At 43.3% G+C, this 19631-nt stretch overlaps 1 non-coding gene across 1 annotated transcript; it reads left to right on the top strand.

Annotated features, from left to right (window-relative positions):
- Positions 1-384: 384 nt before the first annotated feature.
- On the top strand, positions 385-516 carry LOC132652612 (small nucleolar RNA SNORA17). Its single transcript, XR_009590207.1, has one exon. It is a non-coding gene; the product is annotated as a small nucleolar RNA SNORA17 (small nucleolar RNA).
- Positions 517-19631: the final 19115 nt, after the last annotated feature.

The following is a 19631-nucleotide window of genomic DNA, read 5'->3' as shown; positions in this document are numbered from 1 at the left end:
GAACTGGGAGGAATAGAGAGAGAGATGAGCAACTGTAATCAGGATATATTATGTGAGAAATAATAACATAATAAAATAAAAAGAAAGGCTATCCCCTTTGATTTTCTTTTGCATCTTTATAAACAGTTTCAAAATATATGTGCACCTAAATATTCTAGCTGTCTGTTCTGCTCTGTTTCTCTGTTTATGTGCCTTTGATCCAATACTACATTGTCTTTCTTCTTTCTTTTCTTTCTTTCTTCCTAAATAAGGTTTTCTTATCCTAATAAAGTTTGTTATAAAACAGGCTGGTGATGATGGTACATAAACTCTTCCCCTTGGGTGTGGTATTTAAGGAGGCAGGAGTTAGGTCCTTCCTGGTCATTAATAAGAGTGTATTTTCTGCCTGTTCCTAGAGGCCTTGCAGGTGTGGCTGCTGTGTCACATGTGTGCCAGTAGGTGGCAGAGAGGAGAGAGGCTCTGTATAAGCTCAGTGTTCTGACCTGTGACCATCTGAGTGATTTATATCTTAACATGCCCAGAAAAAAAGTGAGCCTGAGATGACCACCAGTCTGGCATCAGGGAGCTAGGATGGGGAGCTAGCCTGAGACAACCAGCAGTCTGGCACTGGGCAGGCCCAGATGGGAATCCCAGGATGGCAAGCCAATTGGAGAATAAAAGACCCCCACCTGGGCCCACGTGACACTTGCAAGACACTTTAAGGGCCTGCTTGGGTGGGCCAGTTGAAGAATGAGTGTGAGATGACCACCAGGCTTGTGCCACACAGGCCTGGGGGCAGCCCATGCCAGAGGCGATCCCTGGTACCATAATGCAGAAGCAGGGCATAGCAAGAGAGGCAGAACTAGAAATGCTGGGATCACACACATACATCTTCTTCTCCGGCTCCTTATGCGGGACCTGGGGACCAAGGTCAGGTCAGGTTTGTAAGGCAAGTGCTATTACCTGAGGAGCCACCTCTCCGGCCATCCTGAGAATATTTTTATGCCTTGTAGCTCTCTCTCTCTCTCTTTTTTTTTTCCTAACACTAGTTAAGTCCCATTGTCTGAGTGTTCGCTGGGAGGCACACCTTGGCTGCTTCTAGACTTTGGCAGTTATGAACAAAGCTTCTATAAATGTCTACACACAGGTTTTCGTGTGAACATAAGTTTTCAGTTCGTTTGGTGTAAGTATCAGGAGGTGAGATTGCGGAATCCTCTGGTAAGATGAAACTGCTAAGCCATCCTACTCAGCGGCAGAACAATTCTGCATTTCTTGCAGTGGTGAGTGACAGCTACCAGGGCCCTGCATCCTTGCCAACAATTACAGTCCCCAAATTCTGGATTTCAGCTGCTCTACTGGGTGTGAAGTGATAACCTACAGTGGTACTAATTTGCCATTTCCTAATGATGTGTGAATGCGAGCACTTTTTAATATGAGATTTTGACATCAAGTCTCTTTGTGTGTGTGTGTGTGTGTGTGTGTGTGTGTGTGTGCGTGAGTGTGTGTGTGTAGGGGCAAAAGACAAGCTTGGCACTTTGCCTGAGGAGCCAGCCACCAGCCACTTTGCCTGTTGACACGGTCTCTCACTGCCTTTAAGAGCTCACCAAGTAGCTTAGACCAGCAGGGGAGTGAGCCCCACAGATGTGCCAGTGCCACCTCTGGCACGCCGGGAGTGCGAGTTCGTGCCTCCACACTGGCCTTCTGCCTGGTGCGGATTCTGGGGATGGAACTCAGATCCTTGTGTTCTCAAGGTTCGCCTGTTACCGACTGAGCTATCTCCCATAGTCCAAGACTTAAAACCAAAACAAGATTCATGATATGGTTCCCTTGAAAAGATCATGTGTAACATGCACGTGGTTGAATGAGAGACGTTGAATGAGAGACGTCCAGTGTGTGGACACCTCTGACTGTTTTGTCCTTTTTGGTTTCGTTTGTTCAGGTAGTAAGTCTTTTTTTCTACTCATCCATCTTGGCTGGAAGCTAAAAGTCTTTTAATTTTTTCTCTTATCTTCAGTAAAAACTTTTTTTTTTCACTTTTTGTAGGTTTTTAATTTTATTTTTTATTGTAACCAATCTGTCATTAAGGTCAGAAGTGTGAATTTCATCTCCGTACGCTCAGATACACCTTTGAGTCCCATGCCCCCACTCCCTTGGGACCGTCCTTTCTGGAACATTCCTCCCTCCTGTGTCAGTGTAGAACGGCTGGTGTCCTGTGTGAAAGTTCGCTAATGCTCTACAGATTGTTATCAGAGCTTGAAGACAGTGTGACATTTTCTGCTAGAGATCAAGGCTGTTGTTGAATGTGCTGGCTTGCGAATGCCCACTTTTTCTTTCCTTTGGAGGCTCTTTTCTCTGTTCCTTCACGGAGTTTCTCGTCGTCCTTACTGCTCAGCACTTCTCACCTGTGATGGGTCACACCCGTGGCCCTGTGCACGCTGGCTGAGGGTCTAGCCCTGAGCTACTTCTTCGGCCTAGGAGGATGGCTTTTTGTTTTTTCCTCAAAATTTTTAAGTCTAAAAATGTCTATATTATTTCTGTCATCTGATCATTTGTAAATATTCTGGAGTCTTTTCCTTAAATGTTTCCTTTTTACGGTATTCTGGTATTCTGTTCTGTTTCATGAATATAATAAGCCTAGCAAGCGTGATATCTAAGGCTTTATTTCGTTCTCTACAGTGACTTTATCTTCTGAACTCCATTTTCACTTATTTATCTTTACTTTTGTGATAGTCTCCATGCCAAAGGGTTTTCTTCAAATATCTGATGGATTTTTCGTGTTCATGGTGTATAGAGAAGGCTTAAAGTGTTGATTAAAAGCTCTGTGTGTGTCTGTATGTGTGTTTGTGAGTGTATATGTATGCATGTGTGTATACATGGTATATATATGCATATTTTTGTGGGGACATGTATACATGCATATTTGTATACATAAGGGTATGTATGCGAAAATATGTATTTGTTTGTGAGTACATGTATGTATTTGTATTTATGTATATATGTGTATATACCTGTGTATGTATATATGTGTGTATGATATATCTTTGTATTTTTGTGTTTGTAAATATGTGTGTGTAAATGTGTATTTGTATGTGAGTACATGCATGTATTTTTATTCGTGTGTATGTATATATGTATGTCTATGTTCACATGTGTGGTTTATCTTTGTGTTTTTGTATATGTATGTATGCGCAAATATGTATTGTATGTGAGTGCATGAATGTATTTGTGTTTTTGTATTGTGTACATGTGTATATGTATGTGTGTATGTACATAAGTGTGTGTATGGTATATTTCTGTTTCTCTGTGTATATATATATGTATGTATAAGAACATGTGTGTGTACATGTGTATATGTATGTATGTGATATACATATGTGTGTGTATGGTATATGTTCGTGTTTCTGTGTGTGTACACATGTAGTATATATGTGTGTTTCTGTGTATGTGTGTATATACATGGATAAATGTGTATATATGTACATACATAAATGTATGTGTGTGTATGTGTTCATGTGTAGTGTATACATGACAGAAGAGTCTGTTTATCGGTGGGCTTTGCATGAGTATCTGAGCCTTTTCTTTGCATTCAGCCAGTTTTCTTGGACAGAAATTGGTCCTTTACTGTTGAGGGCTGCAACTCGTTGCCAGCACCCTGGGGGTCAAGGCAGGAAGTGTCTAAGTTGTCTCCTTCCTCAGCATCTGAAATTTCACCCAGCACTGGCTCTGGGTGAAAACAGTGGCTCCCACTGTTCCTCTGTCTGTCATCCTTCGCTGTGATGATGGTGGCCTCTGCGAGCCTGAGTGCTTCTTATAGTGGCCGGGTGTCAGCGCTGTCATTTTGAGTCCTGACAACATCCTAGCTTCAGAAACATCTGGGAGCACGAACCTGCCCTCCCCAGGTATAGGCAGTTTTCCTCTTTTTAGGTCAGTTGTATACCACATGATTTACTCCAAAATTTAGTTGGTGCCTCTGATTTCTACCTTATCTCATGACAGTCTCCTTGGTCTGTGGGTTCCTGGTTTAAAAAGACAATCCTGTCCATGTAATTCTAACATAATCTGAGTGGGGAGTAGATGTGAATTAGTGACTTTTATGTTTAACTTTTATTTATGTTTAACTTTTACGTTATGTGTATAAAAAAGTTTAAAAGAAGCACAGTGAACTGAGTTTCACGAAGAAGCCAGCATGGCTAACAAATAGAACATCACCTGTGGACAGTTTGAATGCGTGGACAATAAAACAAGAGTCCCCAGTAATTTGCTGATGTAGCATTAGGGCAGAAATCAAAGCATTTCTCCTTCATGTCATTTGACCAGAACCTAGATCTGAATTCTCTGCTTCACTCTCCCTGTGTCTTTTATCATCCTGTCTGTCTGTTGTATGGGTCTGAGTCTCTGCCTGCCTGAATGCTGTTCTGTGAATCTGTCAGTGTGTCTGTCCTGATAAAGGGCTTCGCTTTCTTTTTTTATTGAGCAGCACAGAAATCATCACGTGGGGAAGGAAAGAGGGAAACTTCACAGAACCTTTAACATAGTCAACGGTTTAACAGGGATTAACTCATTGACTCCAACTGTCCTAGATAACAAACACTATATAGTCACCATTGTTTATCAAGCACTGGCCATTACTTATGGCGGATATTCATTTTGTAAGAGTGTTCTCAGTCTATTTGATGTTTTCAGCAAATGGTTATCATAATACCTGTTAAAACGCACATGCTGCACTCCTGGGCAGGGCATGGAGTATATAACTTGGGATTGCAGTGATGTGTTAGCTCGGGGCGTAAAAAGCTGATGCTGTGGGGAATCTAAGGCATGTGAGGTTGGTTGTGGCACTGCTCTCCTAAAGGCAGGTTGAAGAAACAGGCTGTGAACACAGTGGGATAGCAGTCTTGTGACCTCAGTGTAGATTATTAACTCTGACTGTGAGGCCTGGCAAAAGTTCCAGTCTCTTGGGATGTAAGAGATAGTTTCATAATGGTGCATTACCACAAAATTCCCAGAAGCCTTTTTGCCTGAACCCTTCTTTCTGTGGGGTGCATCCTCCCATCACAGTGAATGTACCTTTACCTCAAAAATCTTCTCTGAATGTGTCACTTGATGACCAGTCCAAGTACTGATGTGGACCAGCCTGTCACAGACGGTCCGAGCAAAGTGCTGAAGTCAGACTGAGGGGTTTCAAGTAGGAAACAGGTCGAGAAGTCCTGGTTCTAGTTAATATACTCTCTCCACCTGTTAGGACCCCCACACCCTTCCTGGCTGTAGCTGAGGAAGTACCAGGACACTCCTCTTGTGGGCTCTGTAAGTGCTGAGCTGGTACCCCGACTCATGACATGTAGTAAGCGTGTCACTCACACTCTCCGACGTGCCCTAATCATTTGTTATCCTACTCCACTTATAAATAGCCACGAACCAGGCCCATGAAGTGAAAAAAGCGCCTGCTGCTTTTGCTTATGTGAGTGTCAAGTGAGTTGGATGTTTTTGGGGGGCATAAATCTCCGTTTGGCACGTAAGCAGAGAATGCTAATCAAGTAGGGTAGAGAAAGCGTGTTGCTTATGCAGCTTTGTCTGTAAGCGGCTTACCCCAGTTTTCCTCCTTTTAAGAATGAAGCCGAAATACACGCCCTGTTAGAAATTTACTACCCGCATCTCAAAGGAGAAGTGAGAGAGATAATTAAGAACACCTGGTCTCAGTTTCCATGCCCAACATTGGAAGATTTCTGGGATGTTCACGGGAGATCTTCCACATGGGAGAGAGTGCTGGGTGAAGACCCCCAACCTCCTGAGTTCCAGGGCTAGCTATGTCACACTCCAGTTGCAGCTGCAGCAGCTTTCCGTCAGCCCCTCCTGACGATGATGAACAGTAGAGTAGTCATTAAAATGGAGCAACCGAAATCCAATCTCAGGAAATACGGTCTGTGTGCTTTGTTCTTTAGTTAGGGGCTTTCTAATCTGCCTGACCTCTAGAGTTCCTTTCCCAAGGATTTAGATATTTTGTCACGAGTGTGTGTGTGTGTGTGTGTGTGTGTGTGTGTGTGTATTTCTCTGTGTTTTTAGGTGCTCATCTACTTGGCAAGTGTATGCGTACTTCTGTGCGCGTGTTTGTAGAGGTCGGAGGACAAGCCTGGGTGTTGGTCAGCAGGCACTGTCCACCTCAAACTTTTTATTTTTATAGTGTGACAGTTTCATACATTTATATAACAAATTGTATTCATTTTTAAACTCTCCCCCCATTTGTCACTCTTATTCCCACCCCTTCATCTGGAGGCTTCTGTGTTGCCTGCCTTCCTACCGTCACGTCTGCTTTTCGTGTGTGGCCCAGGTCATTAATGGTTGTCGGCAGAGGATGTCACTTTCTTCAGTAGCGTAGCCACAGATGAGTTGCGCTTGGGCCACTAAATAACCTCCCATCCTTGTGAATATGCCACCACCCCCCTTTTTTCCCCCACATCCTCTCACTAAGTAGGGCTAGTTTGGTTGGCCAGTGAGCACCAGGACCTGTCAGTCAATACGTTCTCAGGGAGTTACAAGAGCATATCACCAAGCACAGCTTTTTGCACAAGATCTGGGGGATAAAATGCAGACTTCCTGATTGCCAGGCAGGCCCTTGACTGACAGAGAGTCCTCCACAGAGCTAATTGGCCGTCATTTTTGACAGGGCGCTCAGTTTCTGCTCCTGCAGCAGGGTCTGGAGTCTCCCACACACTGACGTTGAAACCTCCTGGTCTTTACATTGGTTTTCCAATCCCCGGAGAAGTGGGTTTGAAGCGCTAGCATTCTCGTGGACTTTGAGGGTCTATGAGAGAGAAGGGCTGGCTGGAGAATGGAGGCCACTGGGTCTCTGTATCAGGTCTGTGCACATGTTAGGCAGTTAGGAGAAATGGAAAAGAAATTCAGAGAGTGGTAGAGACCTCCCTCGAAGAAGCCGTTTTGCTTTCCCTACCTCCTCCTCCCAAATCAACACACCGGTTGTCCCTGTCCCTTCTCTCCCACCAGAGGCTGGAGAGGTTTTGCTCAAACAGCTGGAGGCAGCCCCATCCATCCATCAGCGCAGCAGCTCCACGTTCCCCAGACGAGCCGCTCGGCAGGACTTAGGCCAGCCCTTCGCTGGGTTCATTCAAGGCCCCAAATCTTCTGAGCACACTGGGCTGAGGAAAGCACATCTGGTCTGGTCATCAGCACCCAGAGTTGCGCCTCCTGTTTGTCACCTGTTTGCAAAGTGACTTCCTGAATGTTCCGGAACATGACCTCTGTGTTTACTCAAGCAAGGATGTATGTAGCACTGGCAAACCCAGTACTGTGAGAGGGTGGAGGCAGAGACAAGAAACTCATTTCTGTCACCTCAACAGTTTTGATGAGATTTGTCCTCTGGATGGAATAAGTGTTTCTGAAGAGGTTGGTTACATTTCTCATTTCTGCTGTTTGCGTACCACACTTTCTATCTTTATGCGTCAAGGATCATGTTGCAAAGTCTAAAATTAAGAGAGGGCAGAAAGATTGGAAGAACCAGGGTACTGGAAAAAGTCTGCTGCGAAGCTGCCTCTCTTAGAAACCTCTGCATAAACAAGACCCAAAACAAGGAAAATCACAGGGTCCACCCCTAGACAAAGAACATGGGCAACTAATGACTGATGAGAGAGGTAGACACCTACAGTCCCGGGAATGGTCAGCTCTGAAGCCATAACAACAAAAATGGACCCAGTGGTTGCATTTATATATTGGTGCATATATATATATATATATCTGTATATATATATATGAATACATATATATACATATATATCTGTATATATATATGAATACATATATATACATATATATCTGTATATATATATGAATACATATATATACATATATATATTAAAAGAAAAAAGAGGTTAGAAATCTGATAGCCACTTAGGAAGGGCTGGACTGAGGAAAGGGAAGAGGGAAATGATGTAATTGTATTTTAATTAAAAGTGAAAAAATAAGTTAAAAAAAAACAAATTAAGAGGCTTATGATTTGGGAATGGGATAGGAATCCCAAACTAATTGCTGATTTTCTACTTACTTAAGGGCTGAAAATTCTCTTGGTAGGGTGATCAGCATTATTTTTGGCAGTCTAAAGATTTTAAATTTAGTCTTAACATTATTTCAGTAGTATTGAGGGCCCAACTAAAAAATATGCTATCTCCTACCCCCCCAAAAGGGATCTACCTCTAGGTAGAGACATCCTATTGGGCAGGTCAATTACCAGGCCAAAGGACCACCTGCTAGGAAAGCATATAGGAGGAATAGATGGTATATCTACACAATGGACTATTAGCAATGAAAAACAAGGAAATCATGCAATTTGCAGGTAAATGGTGGGATCTGGAAAAGATCATCCTGAGTGAGCTATCCCAGAAGCAGAAAGATGCACACGGTATATACTCACTCATATAGACATATAATATAGGATAAACCTACTAAAATCTGTACACCTAAAGAAACTAATCAAGATGGAGGACTCTTGCTAAAATGCTCAATTCTTATCCAGAAAGGCAAAGAGGATGGACATCAGAAGAAGGAGAAAAGAGGGAACAAGTCAGGAGCCTGACACAGAGGACCTCTGAAAAGCTCTGCCCTGCAGACTATCAATGTAGATGCTGAGACTTATGGGCAACCTTTAGGCAGCGTGCAGGGGATATTAGGAAAGAAGTGGGAAATAGTAGGCTCTGGAGAGGACAGGAACTCCACAAGGAGAACAGAACCAAAAAATCTGAGCACAGGGGTCTTTCCTGAGACTGCTATTCCAACCAAGGACTATGCATGGAGATAACCTAAGACCCCTGCACAGATGTAGCCCATGGTAGTTCAGTATCCAAGTGGGTTTCATTGTAATAGGAACAGGGACTGTCTCTGACATGAACTGATTGCCCTGCTCTTTAATTACCTCCCCCTGAGGGGGAAGCAGCATTACCAGGCCACAGAAGAAGACAATGCAGCCACTCCTGATGAGACCTAATTGACTAGTATCAGAAGGAAGGAAGAGAAGTCCTCCCCTATCAGTGGACTTGGGGAGGGATGCAGAGGGTGGAGGAAGGGAGGGATTGGGACGGGAGGAGGGAGAGAACCACAGGGGAGATACAAAGTGAATAAAGTGTAATTAAAAAAAAAAAAGAAACACCAGGTGAGTAAGAAATAATAAATAGGAAAAATTGCAAAAAAAAAAAGCTATAGGAGGAATAAGTATTCCTTTTATGAACTAGTATTCTTTCTCTTCCTGTCTCCTAATGTAGACCCTAGGTCTATGAGTTTCTCTTTGGTCTAAACTTTTCCCTAAAATTCATCTTTGTGGTCTACTAATTTTATTTTTCAATTTCAAAAATAAGAACTTGAAACCCACTGGCTTTGAACAGCTTTGGTGACCTTGGAGTTTCTGCAGCCCTTGCTCCCTGAAGACTCCTTTGCTTCCGAGACACCTTGATATTCCCCTATCCCTGTTACAACTATTAATACTGTTACTATTCCGAGGCACAGAGCTGCAGGCTGCATGCTACATTGATTTTTTCAGGAAACACTAATAGCTCAAACTCAGTCTGCCCCGAAAGGGTTCATTTCCTGTGCTCCCTACCACTTAGAAAACACGGCTTTGTCACTTCTTACTCTTCCTGCTGTACTGTCTGCATTTCAGAGAAGGCTGCTTTGGTGGCCTCGCCGCTGGAGGGAGTTGCATTGCCCTTATTGGCACTGACACTCCACTTCTGGCTGACTGTGTGGTAGCTTTCTCCGTTTTCTCAAGTCCTGCCCAAGCCACTTCCTCCTCTACCGTCACTAGGCATTCTTTCCAGGGTGCCCCTCTGATTACGTCCTTCCCTTGCTCAGAACCTGAGCAACTTGGCATGATGTATAGACTAGAATCAAACCTTTTTTGTTTTAAGGGTTTTCCCTCTGGGGCATGCCAATTATTCATATATTTATCTGATTCCTCATTCTGTACTTTGTCTTTTAGCATTGAATGACTTTCCGCATTCCCACTTTAAGAATTATTTGCTAATTCATACATGTGTACAATGTATTTAAGTCATACCTATCCCCACAGCCCTCCTCCACCTCCTCAGGGACCCCCTCCTCCAACAGGTTCCTTTTAACTTATCATGCATCTTAGGGATCTATGTTGGGCTGCATCCCTGAAAAACAAACAAACAAACAAAAACCAAAACCAAACCAAAACAAAACAAAATAAATCAACTCTCCCTTTCTCAACAGCTATCAGCTGTCAGTAGCTCCTGGGCTAGATGTGGGGCTCCTGAACCTTCCTCTGCTGCATGCTGAAATGCTGACTGACTTGCTGTCGTGCTGGTCTTGTGTAGGCAAAGCGCAGCTGCTGGGAAGGTCTACATGCAATGGTCCTGTCATGTCGGGAGGACACTCTTTTGCAGCAGTCCCCCCAACTCTTGGTCCGTACAGTTTCTGTCCCACCACCTGCAATGTTCCCTGAGCCCTGGGAAGCGGGTGTGACATGGTCACATTTACTTCTGGGCGCTCCACAGCGGTTCATTTATTTTCTGCGCTTTGACCAGTTGGAGTTTCTGTATTGCTCTCTTTCCTTCTCTGTTGCTGTGACGAAACATCCTGGCCGGAGAAGCTTATAGAAGAAAGAGTTTATTTGGGCTTACGATTTCCTAGGCTCGAGATTAAGTTCATAACCATCATGGACTGGAGAGTGACAGCTGGGCAGGTGTAGTGGCAGGAACAGCTGAGAACGCATAACTTTTTTTATATTAATATTTTTTATTTTTAAATAATTTTATACACTCACTTGTATCCCAGCTGTAGCCCACTCCCTCTTTTCCTCCCAATCCTCCCCTCCCTCCCTCATCTCCTCCCTGCTCCCTTCCGAGTCCAATGAGAGGGGGTGTTCTCCTCTCCTTCTGTCTGGCCCTAGCTTATCAGGTGTCTTCAGGATGGTTTGCAATGTCCTTATATGTGGCCTAGCAAGGCTTCTCCTCCCTCAGGGGGGAGGGGAAGCTCATGAGTTCATGTCAGAAACAGTTCTCCTGTTACTTGTTTTCTCCTATTTCCAATGTCCATCCCCTTTGTCTTTCTAGATGAGGATTGATCATCTTATCACTGGACCTCTTTCTTGTTTATCTTCTTTAGTTGTACATATTTTAGTATGTTTATCCTATCTTATAGGGCTATATAAATGAGTATATACCATCTGTATTTTTCTGTTTTTGGGATACCTTACTCAGGATGATTTTTTCTGGATCCCACCATTTGCCTGCAAAATTCATGATTTCCTTATTTTTCATTGCAGAGTAATACTCCATTGTGTAGATGTACCACAATTTCTGCATCCATTCTTCAGTTGAGGGTCATCTGGATTGTTTCCAGCTTCTGGCTATTACAAATAAAGCTGCTACAAACATGGTTGAACAAATGTCCTTGTTATGTACTTGAGCATCTTTTGGATATATGCCTAGGGGTGGTATAGCTGGATCTTGAGGTAGCACTATTCCTAATTGTCTGAGAAAGCACCAGATTGATTTCCACAGTGGTTGTACCAGTTGACATTCCCACCAGCAATGAAGGAGGGTTCCCCATTCTCCACATCCTCTCCAGCATGCGTTATCTCTTGAGTTTTTTATCTTAACCATTCTGGTGGATGTAAAGTGAAATCTCAGGGTTGTTTTGATTTGCATCTCTCTGATGGCTAGGGAGGTTGAACATCTCCTTATGTGTTTCTCTGCCATTCTATATTCTTCTACAGAAAATTCTCTGTTTAGCTCCATACCCCATTTTTTAATTAGGTTACTTGGATTATTGCCTTTTAACTTCTTTAGTTCTTTATATATTCCAGATATCAGCCCTCTGTCAGATAAAGGGTTGGTGAAGATCCTTTCCCAATCTGTAGGCTATTGTTTTGTTCTAATGACAGTGTCCTTTGCTTTACAGAAGCTTTTCAGTTTCATGAGGTCCCATTTATTGACTGTTGCTCTTAGGGCCTGTGCTGATGGTGGAGAACTCATATCTTAAGCCTCAAGCTTGAAGCGGAAGCAATGTACTGGGAATGGCAAGAGGCTTTGCAGCCTCAAAGCCCACCTCCAGTGACGTACTTCCTCAACTGAGGCTGTGCAGCCCAATCTTCCCAAACATCACTGTCAACTGGGCCCAGTTATTGAGATATCTGAGCCTGTGAGTGACAGTATCATTCAAACTCCCATCTGCATGTATTAACCCTCATCCACTGCAAAAAGAAATTTATCTGCAAGAGCTGACATGATTATTTAGAGGGCAGTTTGATGCCATGTCTATTTAGCAAAATACTAGTAGTGGATTCTTCTGGAGCCTGGTCTCAGAAAGATTCCCTCATCCTCCTAGGTCAAGCCAAAGTGTTCCCCATCATGAATCTCTGCCTGATCAAACCATTTTCATGGAAATAGTCCTCATCTGAACCTATTATTTTATTTTGTGCTGCTTTGAGTTATTTTTCTCTTATCATTTCTTTAATATTAAGCATTTTTTTTGAGACAGGGTTTCTCTGTGTAGCCTTGGATGTCCTGGACTCGATTTGTAGATCAGGCTGGCCTCAAGCTCACAGCAATTTGCCTGCCTCTGCCTCCCCAAGTGCTGGGATTAAAGGCCTGAACCGCCATGCCTGGCTAATATTAAGTATTCTTAAGAAGGTCCAGAGAGTTTTTACACTCCAAAACTAATGAAAAATTTGCACGTGCTCCTGTGTTCCTGATGAAAACGGCTATGCTTTCAATCAGATTTTTGAAATTCTCAGTAACTCAAACTGGTCCCAAACTACGATGCTACATTATGAACTCTTTGTGAGAAAGAGTTCAGTACACATGTATAATTAATACTGTTTAAGTAGATGTGTCCACTTTTCTAAATGTACAGAAATAAGGAGCTTTGGTAAACTTATTTACTTTTTAGGCAAGGTCTTGCTATGTAGTTCTGGCTTGCACGGCACTCCCTCCGTAGGCCAGGCTGGCCTTTCAGCTCACTTGTGCCTCCACCTCCCAAATGCTAGGATTGCAGGTGTGTGCCACTTGCAACTTATTTTTGACAAGTTATGACAAGTGATAATCAACATAACTTCTTCCTCTCCTCCCCTGCCTCTACTTCCCTCCGTTCCCTTCTTCTCTCCTTCCCTTTTCTTCCTCACCTTTTACTTCTGGCTAAGATATCAGGCCCTAAGCTAATGAGGGCTTATCTGGTATGTTAGGTGTCAGCTGCTAAGACATGCTGTCATGAATTGTTCGTACAGTCCTTGAACTAGGAGATTGCCTCAACAAAACTTTAAGCGGATGTGAGGCAGATTTGCATCTGCCCCCATGTCTTAGCAGCTGACAGTGGGTCCCCTGCATTCATTCAGTCATGTCCTTTTACTTCACACGTCGACACCCTCTGGCCCACAGGCAAATGCATAAGAGACAATGACATCACTAGACTGCACACCCTCACCTTGGGCAGCAGCCTCACCTCCACCCTCCCCACCTTGCTTCCTTCAGCATTTACAGCATAACCAGGCCCCAGAAGCCAACGTGAAGGCAAGGCAGTGCTGGCAGCTCAGCTGTGGGCGTTCTCTTTTCTTTGAAATTAGGGGATGGGAATGAGTTGCAGACTTGAGGAGGGCTTGCCAAGGAGAGCAGAGAGTGATTGCAGATGAGCGAGAAAGTGCTGGCAGCCTCCGAGGGTCCGTACACTCTCACTTGCAACTTCTATAAATAGTGGGGGCTGCCTCTGGTATTCGGTGAGCATAATTGGTTGCAGAAACAATAACTGTAGGGAAAAAAAAATGCCCCTTTCTGCTTCATAGAATGTTGCTTAATTTGCACTATTTACCTATTACCAGTAAATCTCAGGGCTCATCATCTAGATATAAAGTGCATATGTGCATATGGTATGTATATGTAAAATTACACATATCTTTTCATTTAATTCTGACACTAATTCTGTGAAGTAAGCAGGGGAATATTCTTATTTCCATTTTTGAGAAAGAGAACTGGAACTTGGCAGAGTAACACAACTCAGCCAAGACTCAGAACTAAGCCCCAAACTGTAGCCCTGCACCCTTTCACTATGTCACCCGATAGAGAATAACTAGTGCCAACTGAGTTAATGGCAATTTGTGATTGGTGGATAATTATGGAAAGAGAAAAAGAAAAAAAAAAACTCTCTTACAAAATAAGTGGCACAAACATCTCACATCTGGGCTCAGAAATACTTGCTTATTTTTTTTGAAGATATGCATGTATCTATTATTACTAAAAAGGGTGCTGGAGAGATGGCTCAGCAGTTAAGAAAGGGCACTTGTGCTCTTCCAGAGGACCAGGTTCGATTCCTAGCACTTACATGATGGTACACAACCGTCTGTAACTCCAGTTACATGGGATCCCATACTCTTTGCTGACCTCCATTTTTACCAGACATGCATGTGGTACACATATCCATCGGTATACAGACAGAACACTCACATACAAAACAAAATGAGTCAATTTAGTAGACATGAAAAAGATACTTAAAAAGCACTCCTGTAAAATATTTCAATTTAGAAATAATAAAATAAGCATATATATATCTATGTTGATTGTTATTTATTAATTTTATCTTTTTATTTACTTTGGTCATAAGGTCTCTATAGCTCAGACTGACCTCAAACTTGCTCTCTAGCTGAGGATGACCTTGAACTCCTGATCTTCCCTCCTTCACCTCCTAAGTCCTGGAATTATGGGCTGCACCACCACACCCACTTTCATATTGTACAGCGGCTTTGTGCCTATCATGAAAGGACTCTACCTACTGACTATGCCCCCCCCACCATTAAATGTCCTTATTTTGTGTACCAGATTGGCAATAAGAATTTACCCAGTAGGAAAGTTTTTGTGTGAAGTGTCTGCTGCAGGGGTATTTCTCCAGTCTTTCAGTAGGGATGTGGAGAGCCACTTGTTGAAAGGCAAAGTTAGAACTGACTGGAAGAGGACGTGAAGGGGAAGAATTTCCAGGAGATGTCTGCAAGGGTCATGATCAGCTGAGTATGAGGAGAGAGAGGGAGAAGCCACGCAATCACCAGTGTGCGTGGTTGTGGCTCCCTTTGGCAATGAGCTGGTTGATGGACTGGGAAAGGGGAGCACAAACGCAGATAGTCCTGACTGGATGCGTAAAAGGCGGTGGACACAGAGCAATAACAGAAACAGCCTTTCCTTTGTCCGAGTGATCGGTTCTAAGTCATCTCTTGTTAGATCCATGACTACAATGTGATAGTTTCGGTTTTCTTTTTTCTTAGATTGATATTTAACAGGTGCGTTCTTCCAGTTGTTCACGTAAGCATATCGAGTGCTCTAAATGTTATGTGGTTATTCTTCCCTAGGATGGATCAGTAGCTCCGCGGGAAGTGGCAGCAGCTTTGAAATTTTTCTTGTGTAGAAAGTATTATGGCAGGGCACCTGTTGCCATTTCCACACTGAAGGACGGCCTGCCCCTTGTCCCAGCATTGTGTGGGCCTCCATGTGTAGGGGGTACAGTCATTATCTGTGTGTGTGCAGTGACCTCACGGTGGGACTTTGGCTCTTATTTTTGTACCTCTTAGGGGCACCGAGGTTAAATTTGGGCTGGGAGGGACCTCATGTGTGTACTTTGTGGCTGCAGACAAAGCATTATGAGGCGTTTTCTTTTGTTCCATTTCCAGTGTATTTCTGGGAAATCAGACCATGAAGTTTGCCCCAGGAAACTGTTTCTCTGTGGCCAAGACCTGTGTTTATACATTCTCATTGAGGGAGTCTTTAATGAGCTGTTCCATTTGCACGCAAATTGCTCTAAGAAGGTATTTTTACCCTCTTTTTGGAAAACCTTGGCATCAGAAGAATGTATTAAAACAGTGGCTCCACTGTGGGAGGTGGCGCAGGGTCTGAGGCTCCTTTTAAGGCCTGTGTGTCAGCATCTGAAAGTGACTTCATCTGTGGCGTTCCAGTCTTTCCTATGTCTGGGCTGAGGCAGGGATTATGGAAATATCACATCCGCTTTGTTGTTTGTTTTTTTGGAAGGACAAAAAGTAACAAAACGCTCCAACATTTCTTTCTTTCTTTCTTTTTTTTTTTTTTCAATCTTAATACAGTTTTTTTTTTTTTTTTTTTTTTTTTTTTTTGTGGTGACCAATAGAAGATGAATTTGCTCTATTTTACCAATTAGGAAATGGTGATTATGACTCAGAAAGGCTGAAGAACATTCTGGAAGCTCCACAGATCAGTTGTTCAGCTGAAACTGAGACCTGGGGAAAGTATCTCTGATCATTTTTATTTCTTCGTATGAATTCTAAAACATAGGGCCTGGCAGAGACCTGCTGAGACCAATTTTAGAAATGGTCAATGAGATTCTAGCAAGTTTGGAATGAACCCGAGAGACAAGGTAGACAACAGTTGACCCCTTCCTTGTGTTCGAGAAAGGAATGTAACCCTCTCTGCTGAAAGGGGTTGCCCTAGTGTGGCCACCATGACCTTAATTTTTTTTTTCTCCTTTGCCTCTGTTAATCGGTTACAATACAGCTTGTTTCATCAATTTCCCATGTTTCTATTGCTATAACAAAATATCTAAAGCTTAGTACCTTATAAAGAAAAGAGATTTATTTAGCTTGCCTTTCTAGAGACTTAACGTCCAAACAGTATGTTGAGTCATAGGTATGGTGTTACGGTGGCCTTGTCTGCAACCTAGAGAGATCACCCTGCAAGACAGAAATCCAGAGGCACTGGGGAGGGTCCAGTCTCACTCTGTGTTGTGAGTAGATGTGTGTAGGCGTATGTGTATGTACAGGTGCATGCATATATGTGTGCATATGGAGGCCAGGGGAAAAACCTTCGGTGTTGTCTCTCAAAACTGTTCACCTTGTCTGTTGAGACATGCTTTCCCACTAGCCTAGAGCTCATTAAATGGGCTAGACTAGCTGGCCAGTAAGCTACGGAGACCATGTAGTTTGGCCCTCTCCAGTACATCACACCACATGTAGTTTTTCACGTGTGGTCTGCAGCTTGAGCCCAGGTCCTCACGCTCACATGACAAGCTCTTCACTGAGTGAGCCATCTCCACAGCACCCATTTCACTTTTATCCAGCGACGTTCACGTAAGAACCATTCAGTATCCTAGAACTGGAAAGAAGGATCAGCAGTTAACACTGCCTGCTCTTCCAGAGGAGCAGTGTTCAATTCCCAGCAGCCCCATGACCTCTTACAACTGTCTGTAACTTCATTTCCAGGGGATCCAATGTCCTCTTCTGACCTCCATGGGCACCAGGCATGAATATGGTGCACCCGGCACACATGCAGGCAGAACACTCACATACAAAGTAACGTAAATATATGTATAATTTAAAATAAAGTAATTCATTATTCCAGGATAAATTCTTAACTTCTTCCATAGGTGATACCTTTGACCTTGTGACCCAACCTCCTGAAGGTCACATCTGACCCTAGCCTGTCAGGTCTCATCAGGACTGGCTTCATTGTCTTCCTCTGTGGACTGGTAAGGCTGCTTCCCCCTCAGGTGGAGGCGATCAAAGAGCAGGCCACTGAGTTCATGTCAGAGACATTCCCTGTTCCTATTACTGGGGAACACTCTTGGACTCTGAGCTGCCATGGGCTACATCCGAGCAAGGGTTCTAGGTTATCTCCATGCATGGTCCTTGTTTGGAATATCAGTTTCACAAAAGATCCCTGGGCCCAATTGTTTTGGTTCTGTTGCTCTCCTTGTGGAGCTCCTGTCCCCTCCAGGTCATTCTATCTTCCCCTTCTTTCATAAGATTCCCTGCATTCTACCCAAAGTTTGGCTGAGTCTCAGCATATGTTTTGATACCCTGCTGGGTAGAGTCTTTCAGAGGCCCTCTGTGGTAGGCTCCTGTCCTGTTCCATTTTCTCCCTCTTCCAGTGTCCATCAGTTTGCCTCTCTGAATGAAGATTAAGCATCTTACCAGGGTCCTTCTTGACTAGCTTTCTTAGGTGTACAGATTTTAGTATGATTATCCTGTATTATATGTCTAATATCCACTTATAAGTGAGTATATACCATGTGTATCTTTCTGCTTCTGGGTTACCTTACTCTCACCTTTTGTTTTTTACTGTTAAAATCTTTGTGAGAGTCCACTGATGATTCAGATGGATGTCCTTTGAGGCTAACTTGTCCCCTTCAATGTTGTCTGCAGTGAGGAAGCCAGCAGCAGGAGGAGGCATGTATGTTTAGTTATTTAAAGACCTGAGGGTGTTACTCATATCCCAGCTGTGAATTAACCATGTCAAAGGTTAGAACACCTCTCAAGGCAACACTGTGGCAAGGTAGGGCCTGTAAGATATGAGCAGACCAGGGGGACTTTGTCATGGAGGTGGATCTGTCTGTGGACCTCAAGCATTTCTACTGTCTTCCACCATGGCACGGTAGGGAAGAGGTTCTCCTCAGATGACCTTGGTCTTGGCCTTCAGAGCCAGGTGCCAGCTGTGTGTTAATTATGGCCACACAAAATGCTCCAGGACAACCCTGACTCACATTTCTGATTTTCTGATACATAGTAACTTTCTCTACATCTCCATTCTTCACTGTATAGTCAAACTCAAGTTTGATAAGACTGTCTCCCTCCCAGAATGGGGTAAGCAGATGTCACATTGGTTCATTGGAGGTTGGTGGGGACCTCCATTCGTCCTCTGATGTCACAGTGGCACATTAGAGATGAATGGGGACTTCCGTTCTTCCTCTGGCTCAGTACTAACAATGATACTGTTCAGCATCAGTGAGTCTCTGGTCCTTGATTTCATTATCAGCCTTCTTTCCTTCCTTCTTTTGTTTTCTCTCCTGTTTTGTCTTCATTACTTATTGATTAGGCACATACTATGGTCTACGTATCCAGATGTTTCAGAGAGATCGGAAGACAGCTCAGCAGTTAAGAGTGTTTGTTGTTCCTGTGGAGGATCCAGGCTTGGTTTTCAGCATCCACATGGGGTGACCCAAAACTGTCTATGAGTCCAGTTTTGGAGAGTCTGACACACTTTTATGGCCTCCACTGGCACTTGCACATGTATGGGGCACAAACATACACTTTAGAACACATACACACACACACTCTGAATAAAATAAGTTATTAAAGTGTTTCAGTATCAATCCAGACATGCACATTTCATTCATCTTACCCACAAAGACATATTAAGAAAGAAAATAAAGATGGATGTTTTATTGATGTCTCAAATATTGCAACCCCTCAAATACAATGTGACAGAGCCCAGGGAACAGCCTTCCCGCCCTGTGTGAGTCTTCTTGCACGTGGTGCCAATGGAACTATTACTAAGATTGGGCCCCTCTTACTGATTGGATTCCATTGAGCCTCCTGGCTGTTTCATACATTTGCAAGCATAGTTCCTTAAATACTACTACTGCTGTGTATCTAAGGGACTGAAGTCTTCCAGGAAAGACTTTTTTATCTTACGTGTTTGAAAAACATAAAATGAGATGATGACTTGTGAATGAGAGGGAGTCTAAGAAGGTCACATCACTGAGTTGCTTAGCTTAGAAAAACTGCCTCTGAGCTCCACAAACTGAACTGCCCTGACCTGAACGAACAGAACGGAACTGTGCAAACTCAACTGCCTTCTCTCTCCCTGTGCTACTCTTTTAAATGTTTTTATTTGTTGAAAGTTCTTTTT

Source organism: Meriones unguiculatus, chromosome 2, assembly GCF_030254825.1.
Source record: "Meriones unguiculatus strain TT.TT164.6M chromosome 2, Bangor_MerUng_6.1, whole genome shotgun sequence".
NCBI lineage: Eukaryota > Metazoa > Chordata > Mammalia > Rodentia > Muridae > Meriones > Meriones unguiculatus.
Note: the sequence above shows the minus strand (reverse complement) of the source record. Positions and strands in the feature narration are given on the sequence as shown.